The following is a 21,611-nucleotide window of genomic DNA, read 5'->3' as shown; positions in this document are numbered from 1 at the left end:
ATAACCACGTGGGCAACTGAGAGTGATAAATGGAAACCAAATGTTAGCTGCAACCTTGTGAAGAATTACCACCCACAGGCAAACTGGTGTGTTTTCTTCCTCCTTCTTATTAAATACAAACACCCACTGAGAGAAAAGCTTCTTTCAACTTTAGGGGTCTTTGAATTATAAGCAGTTAGAAATCAGGCTACCAGTAGAGTGAAGCTGAAGGTGATACTAACAAATAGGGAAACAGAGAATGAAGCCATCGTGATGGAACCAGGCTAGCTCTACTCCCAGTGCAAATAAGCAAGCCTTCATACACTCAGGTCCTGGTCCATGGCACACTGACCTAATTACATAAGAGCAGATTTTAGTAGCATAGTGATCAGGTTTAGGAGAGGTATGCCTCTTTCTCCTTCTTGCCAATCCTCACTCTTGATTTCCAAGACCTGGGGGCATTTCCTCAATCACAATTCACTCATATATGACTCCAAAGTAGGAAGATGTGGTACACTATTTGAAAAAGACTACAAGTTCCCGCCATATTTCTTAATCTGTGTTTGTATTTATTATGAAACCTAAAACTCAAAAGATGGATAGAGGCAAAAGATTAATTTTTTCTCAGTTTTGATTAGCCTTGTAAAAGATCCTAACTAAATAAAACAAACAGTATATACTTTACATACTTTTTAAGGAAATTATAAAATGAATTTGCCTAGAATCAGGGACTTTTCAACAGCAGAAAGCTTTCATATTTGGACATCAAATCTCCAAATCCATAAACTTTAAGAGCATCCTAGAGAAAAATAAGGGGATTTATATTTTCTGCAGGTACCTACACCACAATGGGATCATAAATATCCCAGAAGTACTCTATTTATTCCTTACAACTGTCTAGAGGTGTATTCATGGGTAGCTCATGTAGTAGTCTCAACAATTCTGTTAATCTATCATTCCTCAAATGCAGAACCATATTGAATCAACTGAAGTCTTTAGGTAATGCTATATTACTCCAAAATAAGTCCCTAATACATATATCTCTCTTTTTAAGAAAAGTAATAAATAAAACATGAAAAATCCCAGACTGTTTACTTGGTTAAACCAAATCTTGGAGTTTAATTAACTAAAAGAAAAACATTTATTGAGTTTTTTTCCCAAGGCATTGGGAGGGATTCAAAAGTATATTCAAAACACCTTCTGATTGCTGTTATCTAATGTCTCTTGCTATAGTATGCTTTCTCATTTTTGATACGGCATCATAACCTGGGACATCAAAGAAACCTCCTTAACATTTTACAACTGGGACTTTACAAACTACACAAACAGTTTTCTCAAGGTCACGGTCACTAACATTCCATTTATTAAAATACATAAGCATCACCTTTTACAGGTAGAAGGAATCTTAGTAAACCATTTATTACATACTTTACAGATGTAAAAATTGAGACCCAGTTTGTTAACCAAATGCCTTATAGCTAGTGAAAGGAATGGTGGAGATTAGAACTCAGGTTTTATTCTGAGACTATCATTGTTTTAGTTTCATCATTTTAGTGGTTTGCTGCAATAATAAATACTGTTCTAGAAATTCTTTTCTCCTTCCTACATTTCAAATGTCCCTATTCAATATCTCTCCAAGGGATCTCATTTCTCTTATTATCACCTACACTTGGGTAGTCCTAAAAATTCACTCCTAAACCTCTTTTCTTTTTATGAGTTCCACCACAGAGCTCATTCTCCTACTTAGCTGAAGCCATAGATGTTTCCCACTTGTCTTCTTCAAATATCTGCATTTCACCTACCTCCAGAATTATTTAGGGTCACCTTTCACACATATAACAAAGTGTCTTGAACTGAATTTAGTATTTTCCATTTAGTTTTTCAACAGGGTTTAAGTCATGAAACTACATTTGTTTCAACTCATTATTTCTTAAATTCAATTATCAAAAATTATCTAGTAAATGGATAAATAGAACATGATCTATTCATATGATAGAACACCATACAGAAGTTAAAAGAATGACTTTAATTCACATTTATCAGCATGATGCACCTCTGCTCCAAACTCAGAGTAAAAATTGATTAAATGTAAAAGCTTGTAATAATCTAAGAAAATATAGCTCAGGTTCAAAAATGATAAGCATCTCTATGGACCAGAAACTGAACAGAAATACAAATCATAGAACTAAAACCACAAGAACTCCAGGCTAGAAATCTAGAGCAGCATTAGCAGTAAGGAGTTCAGATTCTACAAAGCAAAGGAGACTAATGTACTCCATGGGAGGAAGGGGAACTAGAGCCAGGTTCCCTGCTTGAAGTAGGGGTAGAATTGGGTGATGAGAGGTTGTGTATGAAATAAGGATGAAAAATGAAAACTTGTGCAGATCCACTGCCTAAGGCTACCTCTGTAGAGCAATGGTTCTTTTTTTTTTGTTAATTGCATTTTAGGTTTTGAGGTGCATGTGAAGAGCAATGGTTCTAAGTAAAAGAACAAAAAGACAGCTCCCACCAGGAATTGAATCAAATCACCTGGTGCTTAAGACTAGGAATATACACTATTTTTGTAATTATTTCAGGACAGTTTCTCCAAATTCCATTATAAGAGCTGGTTCTGGACCAGGAGTTAGGGGAGCTGCTTAGAGGCAAATGCAAAACCATTGGACAGGGAGAGGCAAGCTCCAGCAGAAAGACAGAACAATCTAAAATGTGTATGTTCTAAAAACTGATAAAGCACACTAAAAATAATGAAACAAAAACTGGTAGAACAAGTAAAAATCAACAAGTCCAGAATTATAGTTAGAGAAATCAATACTCCTGTCTCAGTAATTGATAAAACAAGCAGACAGAAAATTGTTAATGATATAAAAGACCTGAATAACATTAACAACTTGACCTGGTATTTGTAAACATATCGACCAACAATATCAGAATACACATTTTTTTCTCATAGTGCATATGAGATAGTGACCAAGAAAGACCATATTCAAAACCAGAAACATACCTCAAACATACCACTACAATCTTTAAAAGAATTGAAATGGTACAAAGTACATTCTCTGACTATAAAGAAGTTATACGAGAAATAATGAAAGATAAGGAAAATCTCTGGAATGAAAAAGAAAATATCTGGAAAATAAACAACACACTTGTAAATAACCCAATGAGTCAAAGAGGAAGTCACAAGATAAATTAGAAAATATCTGATTTCAATGAAAGTTAAAAATATAACAAATCCCAAATTACAGAAAGTATCTAAGTGCTTAAAGCAAAATTTATAGAATTAAATGTTACAATAGAAAAGAACAGTATCTAATCAATGATCTATGCTTAAAAATCTATAATAAAAGATGAGCAAATTAAATCCAAAGCAAGAAGAAGAAAGAAACTAATAAAGATATGAGCAAAAATCAATGAAATATAGAAAAAGAAAAAGAGAAAACTCATAACATCTGAAGCCGGTTCTTTAAAAAGGTTAGTAAACTTGATAAACCTCTAGCTGGACTGATCAGGAAAAGATGATGCCAATATTGGGACTACAAAAGGGGACATCACTACAGACCATATAGACATTAAAGGCTTAGGATAGGCAAATATTATGAAAAGCTTTATGCTCATAAATTCAACAACTATGATTAAATGGATGAATTCCTTCAAAAATACAAACTGCTACAGCTCACACAAGGAGAAACAGATAATTTGAATCATGCTATATCCATTAAATAAATTTAATTCACAGTTAAAACCACCAGCAAAGGAAACACCAGGCTCAGGTGGCTTCACTGATAACAGGCTCAGGTGGCTTCACTGATAATTTCTACAACATATTTTAGAAGAAAATAACACTGTTCCCCAAAAACTATTCCAGAAAAAAAGGAGAGAATAGTCATAAATGAGGCCAGCACTATCCTAATATTAAAGCAAAACAAAGACATTTTAAGAAAATTACAGACAAATGTCCCTTATAAGCATAAACACAAAAATCCTTAACAAAATATTAGCAAATCAAATTCAACAACATATAAGAAAAGATAATACATCACAATGAAGTGGGATTTATCTTGGGAATTCAAGGCTGGTTAAAAGTTCAATTAATATAATTTACTGTATTGATACATCAATTAAGAAAAATGGTATAGCCTTCTCAATAGATACAGAAGAAGCATTTGAATAAATTCAGCACCCATTCATAATAAAAACTCCAGCATACTTGGAAGAAGGAAATATCCTTAATCAAATAAAGGTCATGAACAAGAAATCCTACAGTTAACATCACTTTTAGTGGTATAATGAATGATTTCTTCCTAAACAAGGAAAAAGGGTAGGGTGTTCTGTGGTTACTACTCCTACTCTAATACTATACTGGAGGTCCAAGTTAATGTAATAAGGTCTAAAAAACAACAAAAAAGTAGAAAGTCATACTGATTGGAAAAGAAGACATTACTATGCTAAGTAACAGACAATATGACTGTCTACAAACAATTTATTTAAAATCTACTAGAATTAATAAATTTAGCAAGGCTATAGAATACGGTCTATTACAAATATCAACTGTAATTCTATGCCTAGCAGTGAACAACTGAATTTGAAATTTTAAAACAGTACTACTTATAATAGGACCAAGATACATGAAATCCTTAAACAAAAAGTAACAAAATATGTGCAGAATCCTTATGTGGAAAATACACAACACCAGTTTTTAAAAGAATACTTCAGTAAATGGAAAGAGATACTGGGTTCATGGACAGGAAGACTCAATACTATTAAGATGTTAATTCTGCCCAAATTGTTCTATAAATTCAACACAATCCTAATCAAAATCCCAGAAGTATGTTTCCTAGTCTTCAAAAAGCATATCCTAATATTTATATGTAAGGCAAGGAATTAGAACAGCTAAAATCATGTTGAAAAAGATCAAAGTTGGAGAACCCACGCTACCTTAACTAAACAGTTACTATAAGGCTTTAGTAATCAAGATGGTGTGGTACTGGCAAAAAGAGATATAGGTCAATAAAACACAGAATACAGAAATACAGGCCACCTATGTGATTAGTTTATTTCTGACAAAGGTATAAAATCAATTCAATAGAAAAAGGATAGCCTTACCAGTGAATACTGCTGGAGTAACTGGCACCCATATGCCAAAACAAAACACTTAATCCACATCCTACACCATACAGGAAAATGAACTACACCATATAACCTAGGGGTGTAGTAGACTATACTATCTAAGTTTATGTAAGTATACTTTATGATGTTTACATAGCAAAATCACCTAACGCTGCATTTCTCAGAACGTATCCCTGTCATTAAGCAACACAAATTGACTATAATACTTAGGTGTAAATCATATAAAAGACATATAGGACTTGTACATTGAAAATTTTGAAATGCTAGTGGAAGAAATCAGAGAAGGCCTAGACAGAGAGACATACTATATTCATGTACTGAAAGATCCCACATACTAAAAAAATATTAACCTTCCTCAAATTGATCTATAGGTTTAACAAAATTCCTGTCAAAACTCCAGCAAAGTTTTCTTCTAGACAGAGATAAAATTAGTCCAAAATTTATATGGAAAGGCAAAGGCCCTAAAATAGCTAAAACAATCTTGAAGAGTAAAGTGTGAGGAATCGTTCAACATTAAAGCTTACTATATAGTCACAGTAATCAAGAGATTGTGATACTCATCAGAGACATACAGCAACAAATATACAGATCATTGGAAAAGAAAAGAAAAACAAATCAAATACACCAAAACAAATATACTTTCCTGATTTCTGAAAAAGGCACAAAAGCAACACAATGGGGAAAAGACAGCCTTTTCAATGAACAATGCTGAAGCAACTGGACAACTATAGGCAAAAAAAAAATGAACCTCAACCTAAATCTCACACCTTAGACAAAAATTAACTCAAAATGGATTATGGACGCAAATATAAAAAGTAAAACTTTGAAACTTTTAGGGAAAAAAGAAAATGATATCTATGGCTAGGCAAAGAGTTAATTAACACTAAAAGCACAATTCATCAAAGAAAAAACTGATAAATTGAAACACACTCAAATTAAAAATTTTTGTTCTCTGAATGGTAATGTAAAAAGGATGAACAGACAAGCTACATACCAAGAGAATGAATTTGCAAACCAATATCCAACAAACAGCTACTTTCTAAAATATATAAAGACCTCTCAAAACTCAGCAGTAAAGAAATTAAAAATCCAATTAAAAAGTGAGCAAAAACCATGAAAATACATTTCACCAAAGAGACTTTAAATATGGCAAAGATGTACCTGAAAAACTGTTCAACATCTTTAGCCATCAGAAAAACATAAGTAAAATCACAATGAGATATCATTACACACCTATCACAATGGATACTATTTAAAAAATGATGACAGCACCAAACACTGGCAAGAATGCAGTGAAACTGGATTACACATCTATTGCTGGTGGGAATGCAAAATGGTACAGCCCTTCTGGAGAACAGTTTGGTAGTTTCTTATAAAACTAAACGTGCAATTATCATATGACCCAGCAATGGCACTCAGAGCATTTATTCCAGAGGAATGAAAATTAATGTTTACACAAAAACCTGCACACAAATGTTCATAGAAGATTCTCTTATTTGTAAAAACCAAAACCTGAAATCAATCCCGATGCTTTTCAGAGGTCTTCCAGATGGTTAAAATAACCCCTCTACACACAATAAAATGCATGGATAACCCCTCCACACACAATAAAACTCATTTGTGTGTGTGTGTGTGTGTGTGCGTTTTAGGTCAAGAAGTTGGAGTAAGATCGCTGGACAATACTAACATTAAGATTCTGGTTGTGATGTTGTACTGTGGTTCTGCAAAATTTTACAATAGAGAGAAACTAGGTAAAGGGTATATGGGATCTTGCTGTATTCTTCTTGCAAATACATGTGAATCTACAGTTATCACAATAAAAATTTCAATTAAAAAGAGGCTACATACTACATGATTCCATTTATCTGACATGCTGGAAAAAATCAAAACAGCAGGAACAGAAAACAGATCAGTAGTGGCCAGAGGGTAGGAGTCAAGGAGAAGAGTTAAGGAATATTAGCTTTTTTTGGATGATGGAACTGTTCTATATTCTGATTATATTGGTGAATATATACCTATAGTGTTTGTCAAAATTCAGAAAGGTACACTAAAAGGGGTAAAATTTATGTCACATACTTCAGTCAATCTGCTGTTAAACAAAGGACACTACTAAAAGATAGTCAGCAGGACTGATAAAGAAAAAATGGAAAGGCAGAAATAGGCATTATTACAACTAAAAAAGAGACAAATATTGTTATACAGTAGTACATTTTTAAAATCACAAAGACCCTCAATATAGAATAATGTTGAAGATCTACTGTTAAATGAAAAGACAAGATATAGTACAGAGTGTATTGTTTTGTGACCATTTGTGTATTACACACTAAATAGCAATGGAAACTATAACAAGAAAATAGTATCAGAAGCTGCCTAGGGGCCAAATACTTGAGTAATTACTAAGGATAAAAATGGTAAGAAGACTTATTTTGTGGTATACATCCTTTTCCAATTTCCAGTCACGTTCCATGTGGAAGTATTGCCCATCCAAATGAAAATTAAATATAATAATTAAAATCTAAAACACCTACCTCCAAATCATAAGCTTATAAATGACTATTAAATTTTAAATCCAAATGAAACAGTTATTTAGTAGAAATAAATATGAAATCACCAACTCAATGCATTACATGAAGCCAGTGCAACCTTCAAAAAACCAGACAAGAACTACAAAAAATTAAAGGCCAATTTTACATATGAAAATAGATGGAAACATCCCAAATAACATTATAAAATTAAATTCTACATGTTTAAAAAGAAAATTTAATATTTCCCAACCAAGTTGAATATACCAGGAATGCATAAATGGTTCAATATCTGAAAATGTATCATATTAAAATGAAGAGTTACAGAAGAAAACATGCTCATCTCAATACAAAAAGAACATTCTACAAAATTCGATGTCCACTTGTTATAAAAGAAACTCTTAGAAAAACAGAGATAGAAACTACCTGAACCTATCAAAACCCTATAGCAAAAGTCAGCATTTATATTGAAATACTACACATTGAAACTTTAGATACATTCCCTGTGAAGTGAGGAAAAAGATAAAGACGATCTTTTTTACTATTCATTTTTAATATTATACCAGAGGTCATATCCAAGAAAAAAAAGGTATAAAAATTATGTATAGACATAACTGTCTCCATAGAAATCCAACAGAAAATAAAGATTAATTACTCTGTATATAAGACTGACAGATACATGATCACCATAAAAAAAATCAATGTCATTTCTATAGAGTAACAATAATCAATTAGAAACGATAACAGAAAAAAATGATTTCACTTCAAATAGCAACAAAATGTTTAAGATACCTAAAAAGAAACTTAAAGATGCACAAGGCCTTTGCAAGAAAATTAGAAAACATTACTGAAGGAAATAAAAAATGTTCTGAGTCAAACAAAAAAACATTCTGTGTTCACAAATAGGAATATATGATAGCATCACAATGTAAATTCTTTCCAAATAAGCCAATAAAATTTAATGTAATCAAAATCCAAATTACAACAGAACTTTTATAGAACTCATAAGCTGAACCTAAAGTTCATATGGAAGTGAAAAGGGGCTACAATAACTACAACAATCTGAAAAGCAACAACAAGGTAGGAAAACTTACTCTTATTGGGAATTAAGACTTAATATAAAGTAATTTACCAATGTTGTAATAGTACAAGGGATGGACAAATACACCAATGGAATAGAACAGGGTCCTGAAACAGAAGCATACATATAAAAAATAAGACATATGACAAATGTGGCATTGCAGATCAGTGGTAAATACCAATTATCCACATAGGGGGAAACCCTCAGACCTCTATTTAAAACTATACACAAAAACAAATTCCAGGTAGATTTAAGTCATAAATGTAAAAACACCTTTAGAAAAAAATTAGGACCTTATCTTAAGTGCACTTTGGGGGAAAATAGTTTTCTCTAAAAAGATGCAATAAGAATAAACCATAGAGTTAAGGACAGACAAATCAGACATTAGTTGCATCTAAAAGTTGTACGTTGAAAAGCCACACATGAGGGAAGAAACTGCAATTCAACTAACAAAGAATTATAAAATGCTACTTTATATTTTAATGGAGATATAAAATATGAAAAATAGACGTCAAGGATACATATCAAATTTCTGCTAGTGGTTACGTCTTGGAGTAAGAATCAGGACTGAGAGTAGTAGAAAAAAGGTACTCCAATTTTATGTATAATATTATTTCTTTTTAATGAAAAATAAACTCAAAGTAGAATAAAATATTAACCAATTTCGGTTCTGAACAGTATAAATATGAATGTTTTATTACTCTCTGTATTCTTTAGTATTGTTTTACTGACAAAATGCAAACAAAAACAGAAAAGATAAAACCGGCCCCAAGCCCTGGCCAAAACAAAAGTTCAGACAGCAAAGATAATTTCCTCCAAGCCCATGATTTGGGAGGGCTCTCTCTTTCCTTTGCGAGTATACGCAAATACTTGTATATAACTCCAATCAAGATTCGGAAAGTAGCCTGTCTTCTGCTGGTCTGGGAAAGTGGCAAGAAGTCAAAATAAAGTCCAAGGTAACTGGAACGACAAAGGCTGTAAGCAACAGGGAAAGCTAACATTTCAGAGGCTCTCCATGGTGCACCAAGGAGAATGCCCCTTTTGTTTCTCCTCAGACTCACAGCTGAATGTGAGGAGTGCTGTGTCATGGCCCTTGTCAGAGGATGATGGAGCATGGCAATATGGAGAACCCCAGGAGACTCATGTCCAGTATAGAAATGTTCCTTCACAACAGCAGGTCCTCTGTCTGGAAGGAATATGAGGTTAACAGACACAGTACACTAAGATTTCTCTAGCATCCAAGACAAAATAAGCCTTCATTGAGGTGGTGTCCAAATACGGGCTGCTGCCTGCTCTCACAATAACATGGAGATACAATCAGCTCTATTTAGAAAAGCCATTAGTCTTAAGCAGGGAAAAACATACTCTCCATATTTCAAAAAGCATACCACTAATGACAATCAAATCAGCATTTGAGGAATTCCTAATGTAATCCTTGCCATCATAAAGGATTTCCCAGGACATAGTTTAGGGATTACTCGGGACAAACAGAAAATAAGTTAACAAAGAAAAGTAAGGGCAAAGAAAAGCCTCTAAGAAAACCTATTTCTGGCTTTGCCACTGTCTCTGACAATAGCACTTCCTCCTTCCATCAAATAATTGTTCACTGGAGCTATGTTTCTTATGACTCCTCCTTATGATAAGCAAAATTTTAAAGTCTGAAAAGACACACTAAATCAATGCATTTACTTCCTACCGCTGTCCTCAAAAACAAAAAGGAATCATTGAGTTCCCAAAGTTACATGATATGTTGATTTCTAAAAGTTGCATTTTTTTTCCTTTTTTTCTTTTTAAAATTAAACAGAGGACAACTGTGTATTAGGTAAGCACTAAAGAAGCAATTTAAATTCAATCTCTCAGAGGAAATGGAGAGAGAAAGTAAACACAAAACGAAAGGAACACTGAAAAATACAAGCAATGTGGATAGACATCTGATAAAGGGCAAGGCAAAAATAAGAAACACGTACACTTTACTATATGCCAGACCCACAAACATGGGTCTTTCTTTCTAAATAATTTTTCTATACCCTCGGAGTATAGAAATATCATTTAAAAAGAAATACCTTTCTTTCTCTCTAAATGATATTTCTATACCCTCAGAGAAATCAGGGCTATAAATACCAGACAAGAAGTACAACTTCACAATGTGTTTTCTGAGGACCAGTTCAAATTCTAGAGAAATTCAGTCTTCATACATATAATCCCTCTAAAAAGACATAAGCAACCTCCACCACACATGTCCTCCATTACTACAGTCTCAGTTATTAATTCAGTCTCTGGGCCTCTCTCACCTTCTTCTACTTACAAACCAGAATCTCTCCACTTAACTTCCCAACTTGAAACCTTTCAATGAATTTCCACTGCCTGTAAGAATAAGCCCTAGTGTCCCAGCACAGCATACCAAAGTCTTTCACAGCCTGCCCTATTTCTTACCTTCCTCCCCAGCATAATATGTACCATTAATTCCCACTTATTATTACTTTTTTTTTTTTTTTTCAGACAGCGTCTAGGTCTGTCACCCAGGCTGGAGTGCAGTGACACAATCCCGGCTCAGTGAAACTTCCACCTCCTGGGGTTCAAGCGATTATCCTGCTTCAGTCTCCCCAGTAGCTGAGACTACAGGCATGTACCACCAAGCCTGGCTAATTTTTTGTATGTTTAGTAGAGACAGGGTTTCACCATGTTGTCTAGGCTGGTCTCCAACTCCTAGCCTGAAGTGATCCACCTACCTTGGCCTCCCAAAGTGTTGGGATTACAGGTATGAGCCACCACACCCAGCTCCCACTTTTCACTAGTCATATCAAACTGTTGTAGTTCACTGCACATAAAGACATTTCATACCTCTGTGCCTTTCTTTCCCAGGTACTCACATCTGTCTAGAATATTCTCCCCTCACCTTCACCAGATTAACTCAATCATTTTCTAGGAAAGTACCCTCTTCCAGCAGACCTAGTGCTCTCAGAGTATAAAGTGAATATTCAATCATCTTACTGAACAGTTGCTCTACTGCCGGGCACCACTCTAGGCACTGGGGAGATGGCAAGGTACAAAACAGAAAAAGTCCCTACCCCTGCAGAGCTTACAGCACTATAGGGGGAGACTGACAATATATAAGAAATGTAAGTCAGGTGTTGATAAATGATAAGACAAATATTAACAAAAGGAGGGTAAGAGAATTATGGGAGATAGAGGTACGCTATTTTTTTTTTTGTCAGCACCTGTGTAATCTATATTCTATTTGTTATTCTCCTTTTTTTTTTTTTTTGGAAGAAAGAAAGAAAGAAAAAGAATTAAAAAAAAGGAAAAGAAAAGAAAAAAAAGAAAAAAGAATAAAGGAAAGGAAGAAAGAGGAAGAGGGAGAGAGAACAGGGGTGTTGCTTTATTGTCTGGGCTAAAATGCAGTCTAAAAATGGGTATGCCTGTAATTATGTTTAATAATAGAGACATAAAAAAAAATGAGGGAAGAAAATAATTAACAAGCAGCCAACCAATATTTCATTTAAACCTGTAAATACATGTGATATAGTACTGATAAGAGTGTATATTTTGTATATTTAAAGTGGAGAGTTCTATGAATGTTAATTAAGTCTACTTGTTCCGGATCTGAGTTCAAGTCCTGGATATCGATGTTAACTTTCTGTCTCATTGATCTGTAAGTCTCCCACTATTATTGTGTGGGAGTCCAAGTCTCTTTATAAGTCTTATATATCTGGGTATTCCTGTATTGGGTGCATATATATTTAGGATCTTTAGCTCTTCTTGTTGCATTGATCCTTTTATCTTTATGTAATATCCTTCTTTGCTTCTTTTGATCTTTGTTGCTTTGAAGTCCATTTTATCAGCAAAAATTGCAACTCCTGCTTTCTATTTATTTATTCTTGCTCTCCATTTGGTTGGTAAATTTTTCTCCATCCCTTTGTTTTGAGTGTTCGTGTATACTTGCATGTAAGATGGATCTGGATGTAGCATACCAATGGGCCTTGGCTTTTTTTGCCCGTCTGTGTCTTTGGATTGGGGGATTTAGTCAATTTAAATTTAGAATTAATAACAATATATATGAGTTTGATGGTGTCATTTAATGTTGGCTGGCTGTTTTGCCCATTAGTTGATGCAATTTCTTAATTATGTTGATGTTCTTTATTTTTTGGCATTTTTTAAAAAGGCTGATACTGGTTGTTCCTTTCTATTTGTAGTGGTTCTTTCAGAAGCTCTTGTAAAGCAGGCCTGGTGGTGATGAAATCTCTGAGTGCTTGCTTGTTCACAAAAGATTTTATTTTTCCTTCGCTTATGAAGCTTAGTTTGGTTGGATGTAAAATTCTGGTTTGAAAGTTTTTTTCTTTAAGGATGTTGAATATTGGCCCCCACCCTCTTCTGTCTTGTAGGGTTTCTGCTGAGAGATCTGCTGTGAGTCTGATGGGCTTCCCTTTATGGGTAACCTGACCTTTCTCTCTGGCTGCCCTCCGTATTTTCTCTTTCATTTCAACCCTGGTGAATCTGGCGATTATGTGCCTTGAGGTTGGTCTTCTTAAGGAATATCTTTGTGGCATTCTCTGCATTACCTGGAGTTGAATATTGTCCTGCCTTGCTAGGTTGGGAAAGTTTTCCTGAATAACATCCTGAAGCGTATTTTCCAGCTTGGATTGATTGTCTTCGTCACATTCAGGTACACCTATCAAATGTAGATTAGGTCTTTTCACATAGTCCCAAATTTCTTGGAGACTTTGCTCATTCTTTTTTATCTAATCTTGTCTTTTTGTTTTATTTCATGAAGTTGGTCTTCGACCTCTGATAGCTTTTCTTCTGCTTGATCAATTCGGCTGTTAAAACTTGTGCATAGTTTGCAAAGTTCTCGTGTTGTATTTTTCAGCTCCATTAATTCACTTATATTCCTCTCTAAATTGTGTGTTATTGTTAACATTTCGTCAAACCTTTTTTCAAAGTTCTTAGTTTCTTTGCATTGGGTTAGAACAAGTTCTTTTAATTCCCAGAAGTTTCTCATCATCCACTTTTTAAAGTCTGCTTCTGCTAATGGAACACAGTCTTTCTCCATCAGGCTTTGTTCTGTTGCTGATGAGGTATGCTATTTTACATCAGGTGAGGAGAGAAGAAATCTTGGATAAGATGTCAGTGAGGGAGAGAATGAAGCAGGTAGCCTAGTGCATTCCAAACAGGGAACACATTGCAAAGGCCTATGGAGGGAGGCTCGATGTGTGTGAGGAACAGCAAGGAAGGCTTCTGTTGTTTTATTTTTATTTATTTTTATTTTTTTGAGAAGAAGTCTTGCTCTGTCACCGGGCTGGAGTATAGTGCTGTGATCTCTGCTCACTGCAACCTCCGACTCCTTGGTTCAAGTGATTCTCCTGCCTTAGCCTCCGGAGTAGCTAGGATTATGGGCACACCCCACTATGCTCAGCTAATTTTTGCATTTTTAGTAGAAACGGGATTTCACCATGTTGGTCAGGCTTGTCTTGAACTCCTGACTTCGTAATCCACCTGCCTTGGCCTCCCAAAGTGCTGGGATTACAGGCATGACTCCACTGTGCCTAGCCTATTTTTTAAAAAAATAAACGTGAGTTCTTATAAACAGGCTGCTATGAGAAGCATGGGCCTTAAGGGAACAAGAGTGGGCTCAGGGAGACTGGTCAGTAGTCTCCTCTAATAACACAAGAGATGATGAAGGATTTGGACTAAAGTGGTAGTAAGCAGTAGTCAGATTCTATACAGTTTTTGAAAGTAGAAGCAAAAGGAAGAAAAACAGACTAGATGTGGGGTGTGGGAGAAAAAAAAAATCAAGAATGACTCCAAAGTTTTTTCCTTGAGCAACTGGAAGAATTGAAAAGAGGAGAACTGGCAGAGCAGTACATGTGGCACATGAGGCTGAGGGTGAAGGAAGCAGGGAAAGGGAAAAGGGAGGGTTTCAGAAGTTCACTTTTGGACATATTAAGTTTAAACATCCAGATAGAAGTATCAAATAGGCAGCTGGAAATCGCAGTCTGGAATTTAGGGGCAGGTCACAGCTGGATATATAAACATGGCAGTTATTAGAATACAGGAAGCATTCAAAGCTGCAGGACTGGCTAAAAGTGTGTAGGTGATGATTAAAGAAGAGAAGAGATCCAAGGACTGAGTCCTGGGTTAAGTCAAGTTTTAGAGGTTGGGAACATGAAGAGGGCCCAGAAAAGGAAATCTGTCTCTAGCTTAGCTTCTTGAGAGTAGACACTACTTTTTTTGTCTCTTTAGCTTCTAGCCCAGTGCCTCTTGGTCCTTAGTAGGTATTCAGTACATAAATTAAACTGTCTTTTGAAACCCAGCTAGAATCTAGAGTTATTTCCTAGAGCTTCTCCTGGTAAGGCATGAGAGTCTAATAATTAAAATATGACCAGCCCAATGAGGACATCTTTCCAGCTACCTGCAGCACACACTGAACTTATTTGGAAAAAGCAGACCATGCCACTGCTACATAAGCTACTAAGAGATATAGCACAGAAGAAGGCTTTAAAAGAAAGAGTCTATTGATTGGAAAAGCAAACAGTATGACGGTCAAAGGCCAAGAATCAAAAAACAGAGTTTTCCTCTTCTGTTGTTTCACAAAGTAAATAAACATGAAACACATGACTGATTGCTCAGTTTTTTTTAGTGCATTATTGCCATAACCAGCTAGAGTAGACAGGCTAAACTTCCAGCTCTACCTATCAGTAGAAGGCAATAAAAGGGATAACTGAGCACCTGTAGGAAATTATAAAGCTCTTAATAAGTATGTCTCCCTTCAGTCCCCTAAACATTTTATTCTTTCCATCATAAAAATTCAAATGATTCAGATTTTGCATTTTATCCTGGGATAGAAAAACAGATATGTGAATCTCTGGATCATCTTTAAAGTCTTCTATTGCCAAAATGACTAATCTCATAGAAACAGATGTGTGTGAATAATCCAACTGACACACAAAATAACTTTGCTACCATAAAGGACATTCAACCGATCATGTCGGCTCTTTATTCATAACCTCAAAGACATTTTGGGTAACTTTTCTTACTTCATGTCACAGTTAATTAGAGCTATTTCATGTTTAACTGACACGAGAGGAAAATGAAAGGAGGAAGAAAAGCTCAGGGAAACAAACTAGGAAGGCTGCAGTGGAAGTAAGAATTTACAGGAAAATTGAGTTGAACATTGATTTTTTTAAAAAATTTCATTAAATGAAAAGCAATGTTTTCTCCAAATAAATGGATACCTCCATCCTACCTGGAAACTAAAGTTCAATTTTATATGAGACACTGAATGATGCAGAGTGTCAAATTCCACCTTTTAGTAACTATACACAGTATTACAGGCTATTCATTGGCATTTTAGAAAGAGATTATGGATATAATTTTGAAGAGAAAGAGAGACTATAATACTAATACTCTTTATATATCACTATTTCATAACAAATGCATTTTGATGCAATTTGTTCTTATTTGCCACTCACTCTGCCATCAGGATGAATACTATTATAGTTCCTTTTTAAGAGCCTAACACTTCCTGGCATATTGCAAGGGCTCAAAGACACTTGCTGAGTGAATGGGTAATTCCACCAGGGGACCTGTATGAACTACTACTAAGGAACAGGTACTGTAGTAGATACATGCCAACTTTGGCTGTCCAGCATCTGAATGCCCTTCTGATTGGTAGAAAACCAACTATCAATAGGTGAGAGGCAGGAACCAGTTCCTACTACAAAAACTGAAGAGGGGTAGATATTCTCTTTCTCCATTCCTTGGAAGCTAGAACATGGGAAGCTGACATAAGCCTCTCTAACTATAACTGGGATTCTAAATCTTAAGGAGTAATGCAAAGGCACAAGGTCTAACATAGATTATTCACAACAGATATAAAAGAGCAAAGAAGTCAAAAGCACGGCTGTACGTGTCTGAGGGCAAGGAAGTCCACCAGCTTACTAAAGACTGTAAAATGACCAGTGTCAGAAGCATATTGTTTGTATAGTGAAATACAGAAACCTTGGCTGTACCTTGCTTCCCATCAATCCTGCTCAAGTGTAACTTTCTAATCTTTTCTATTCTGTAGGCTACACAGTATTCATTATTCTTTTACTATATTCCTCTTCTACTTTGGTTGGCCAGAATTGATTTCTGCTGTTTGCACTAAGAAATTGGTACCAAGGAGTGGATTACAGGCAATAGTCCCTCGGGTAATTAAGGGCAATTTAGGATTAGTTTCTGGCCTAGAAGAGGCCAGTAAATATCATATTGGTGTTCATGGAAGGGATTCTGTAAGTCCTTGGCATGGAGTAATGAAATAATTATCATCTGTGGTCACATGGGATGTTTTAGAGAGTGCTGTGCTGTGCTGGTGATTTAAAGAGTGCTGTCAAGAATAGAACAATATGCAGGGCATGAGGAATTCAAAACTATGAGGTAGGGTATCTGCTATTCTTAGTACACGAGATAACTTAAATAAAGAAAATGTTAAGGCCAAATCCCCATAAACTAGGCTTTAGGCACAGACTGAAATGCAGGTCCTGTTAAGAAAATGATCTTTTTTGTCTTACAAAAATAGAGCTGAGGTAACCTGAAAAACAAATGCACAAGGTTTGATGCTCTAGGTTGCTGAAGTACAAGTCAGTTAAATTTGCATACATATTGAGACTATTACATATATGTTGGACAACTGATTAGAAAACAGAGAGAAAGAGAATTGGAATGGAGGTATACAGGAGGATTCTAAGAAGATGAGTAAGAATACCCTAAATCTCTAATTCTCACTTAGGCCCGCCTTGCTAACTGGGTAGCCCCTCCCCCATTGTCAAATGAAACTGATATTTTCTTGCTTGCAAAGGCAGTAAAATCCCCCTGCCTGAGGGAATTTCCTTCCAAAAGTAAACTTATTCCCCATTGGCTTGACCCTTCCATACATATAATCTGCTCTAATAGCTCAGGTAACAGCATGCTCTGTAGGGTTAATTACGAACCACCAAAAGAATTGCAAGGCTTTTGTTATTTATATGGACAAACATATAGAGAATAAGTATGATAATGAAGATTATTATTATTATTGTGTTACTTGTGTCCTTCTACCTGTTCTCCATTACAAACCCTAAAAGGACCCAGAAGACATTTCCTACTCCAAGACCTTGAAAATATATTAGGTAGTAAAGCATCCATACATCTGAAAAATGCTTTATAGGTCAGGAATGCAGATAGGATACACTGAAATCAGGTTGCCCATTTCAATTTAATGAAGGATGTAAGAAATCAAGCAGTGGCATTCAACCACTAATGCATGGGAAAGTAGGCATAATTACATAAATAGCAAGGCCAGGACAGTAAGTAAAATAGTCTGAATATATGAATCTTTTGCAGTAGCTAATTGGTCATGGAGTCTTTAGGATTATAATAAATAGGTGGTCTACGAATCCCTTTCAACAAAAAAACTGAAGCAAAAGCAACACCACTTCCCTAAAAGGAAACAGAAAAACATTGCCACCACGAAAAACTGGATGATGATTACTTATCTTATTCCCATTTAACTCTTCAGTAAGTGTGGGTCTTGAAGAATAAATTCTTTGTCAGAGTAGATAGGTCTGCAAACTCAACGGTAAACATGAAAAACACAATACAGCTCACGATTACGTCTAGTGACTAACTTGTGAAACTATTATTTCATATTCCTAGGTTTAGAGGCTTTAGAACCCGAGAAGCATGTCTGCACCACTGCTACAACAATTATTCCAACTGGAAGTTGAGACTTCCAAGTAATGAATTTAAGTTCTACAAATTACTAGGAAAAATCACCCCCTACCCCTAATCCCCACTTGAAAAACAGCTTGTCAGCTAAGATAAGTAATCTTGACTGTCAAGAAGAAATACAGGAAGGGTAATATATGGGTGTGGATGGAACCCAGAGTAACCTTGGTGGTATCTCCTGGTATTACCAGGCCTAGTGGTAAAAAGTAATCTTAGACTACTAAAACCAAATACAGGTAAAACTACCAAGAGTTTAGATTCTACCAGAAAAGATTGAGATCCACGCCTCTCCCCTAACAAACAGGTATAGAATAGTGTCCAACTAAGTTATCTGCGGGTAAAACTAGTTGCAAGCAAAGAGAAAAAGGTAAATAATGGTAGAAGAAAGTCATAAATACGAATTATAGCCTCAGGATCAGTGTAGAAAAATGAGAGCACCAATCCATATTTATATTTTGTTCTTTCCTGTTTCATGTAATTATTTATGAACTTTAACTTTCCTTTTCTTTCTTCTCTATTTTTCCCATTATTCTGTAAAAGGTATATACTAGGGTAGTTAAGTTTACAACTGAATCAATAGATTTAAAGATATAGAAATAAAGGAGAAATGAATACCACCCAAAGATCCAAGACTGGGAACTAGATGCAGCAATTCATAAGACTTAGGTTATGCCATTTCGGGAGAGAGAAATGTATTTTCATTTGTGCAATGAATGCATTAGGGCAGGTAACAATAATTTTTTAAAATGTAACTATAGGGAAAATGTATGCATAGATATTGGAGAGTCCTAGGATAAGACAATAATACATACTAGTTTTTTTCTGAACTTTTCCTATTTGAGGGAAGTCCCAGGATCAGACGAAACAAGATTTTACACCACCTGCAGATAACCCATCCCCCTATATCTTGAGATGGGGTGTGAGTACATGTCCTAAACATAGCCAGTTGGTCCCATGCAAATTTTTGATTCTTGAGGAATGAAGTAAATAAAGGTGAGTGAGAAATCCCATTGGAATATGAGCTCCGTGAAAGTAGGAACTTTATTCCCTTCTATTAACTGCATCTACAACACTGCTAGTCATAAGGTAAGTACTTAGTAAATATTTTTTAAATGGAGGGGAAAAAAAGGACAGTGAGAAATTATTTTCAGTACTCATGAGGGAATAAAAAGTCCAGTGATGCAGCTGCAAGTGTCCAGTGGCAAAATCCAGCATGTGGTGTCTAGAGATGACAGTGCTAGCAGTAATACATGAAGCACAACAAGAGTTAAAACTATGTCTATCCTTGACTCCCCTGGTTCCTGTCTAAAGCTGGTTCTCCATCCTACCTAACAATTCTTTACATTTTCCAATATTCTTTCAATAAACTCCTCTCCTGACTAAAGTAATTAAAGCTGGTTTCTATGACTCACATTCAAGAACACCAACTAGTACAGAAGTATAAATGCTCTTAGAATAATTATACCATCAGGGACAGAAAACAATATACTGTATAGTTAGGCACCACATGAGGACATTTTAGTCAACAATGGACCACATATACGACAGTGGCCCCATAAGATGATAATGCAGTTGAAAAATTCCTATCACTAGTGACATCTTAGCGTCATAATGCAACATATAACTCAAGCGTTTGAGTGATGCTGGTATAAACAAACTTGCTACCCTGCTGTATAGCACATAAAATTATGTTCAGTATATAATACTTGATAATGATAATCAATAACTATGTTACTGGCTTACGGGTTTATTATACTATATATCACTATTTTAGAGCATATTCCTACTTATAAAAAAATAAATCAACTGTAAAACAGCCTCAGACAGGTCTTTCAGGAGGTATTCCAGAGGAAGGCACTGCTATCATAGGAGATAAAGACTCTATATATGTCACTGCCCCGATGACCTTCTAGTGAGAACAGATGTGAAGGTGGAAGATAGTGATATTGATCCTGACCATCAGGATTAGCATAGTGTTTTGTCTGTGTTTGTAGCTTCATTTTCAATTTAAAAGAAACTTTAAAGAGTAGAAAAATAAAATAAATGTTTTAAAATAAAGCTTATAGAAGATATAAACAAAGAAAATGATTTTCTACAGCTGTACAATGTGTTTGCATTTTAAGCTAAGTGTTATTTCAAGAGTCAAAAAGTTCTAAAAAATTAGCTTATAAAGTAAAAAAGTTAAGCTAAGGTTGATCTACTATTAAAGAAAGAAAAAATGTATAAATGTAATATAGTCTAAGTGTTTATAAAGTCTATAGTAGTGTACAGTAATGTCCTAAGCCTCCCCATTCACTCACCACTCACTCACTGACTCTTCCTCTGCAAACTCTAGTCCTGCAAGATTCATTCATGGTAAGTGCCCTAGACAGGTGTACCAGTTTTTATCTTTGATACCATATCTTTACTGTAACTTTTCTATGTTTAGATGTATCTAGATATACAAACATTTACCACTGTGTTACAATATCCCTTAAAGTCACATGCTGTACAGGCTTACAGCCTAGGAGTAATAGGCTGTACCATATAACCTACAACACGTCCCTGTCATTAAGCAGTACAGGACTATATGTATATACATATGTATGTGTGTACATGTATATATATGTATATGTGTCTGTCTATATACAAAAAACCTTTTGTAGCAGACTGGAAGTTAAATAAACTGTGATGAGAGATTTATGCCCAAAGCCATAATATTTATTTATTAATCTAACAAATCCATTAATATGTTAGATTAAACCAAATGAAACCAAGATACCAGAGCATTTTTTACCTAAAAAAATTTCATCTGGTTTAACCCAGTATACCTAGGTTATGTTAAAGGATAAACTAGTATCTATTTTCCCCTACCTAGTTGTTCTTGGTTTTAAAAAGTTATCTTAAAAATTTTACTTTATTTATCTAATTTTTTAAATGTTTAGGCTTTAAAACACTACTAATAATACCAAAGTCTTGTTATATGGCACTGACTGAGCCTTACAGAATGCTAACCCCCTTAAAATCTATAAACAATAGAGAACTTTGGGGGAAAAAAGAGAGACACATTCAATCAGATTTAATTAGAATCACAGAATGAATTAAAGTCACAGGCATTTTGTAACCAAAGGAACAACTAATGTGACTCACATTCAGGCTGTTTGTCTAAAATTCCTCCA

The 21,611-nt window shown here is 35.0% G+C and overlaps 1 protein-coding gene across 3 annotated transcripts in view; it reads right to left on the bottom strand.

Annotated features, from left to right (window-relative positions):
• The window catches only part of LOC108300492 (tubulin-specific chaperone cofactor E-like protein), a 165,233-nt gene that overhangs the window by 106,641 nt on the left and 36,981 nt on the right, over nucleotides 1–21,611 (bottom strand). The window lies entirely within an intron of this gene.

Source organism: Cebus imitator, unplaced genomic scaffold (assembly GCF_001604975.1).
Source record: "Cebus imitator isolate Cc_AM_T3 unplaced genomic scaffold, Cebus_imitator-1.0 Scaffold28, whole genome shotgun sequence".
In the NCBI taxonomy this organism is placed as follows: domain Eukaryota; kingdom Metazoa; phylum Chordata; class Mammalia; order Primates; family Cebidae; genus Cebus; species Cebus imitator.
Note: the sequence above shows the minus strand (reverse complement) of the source record. Positions and strands in the feature narration are given on the sequence as shown.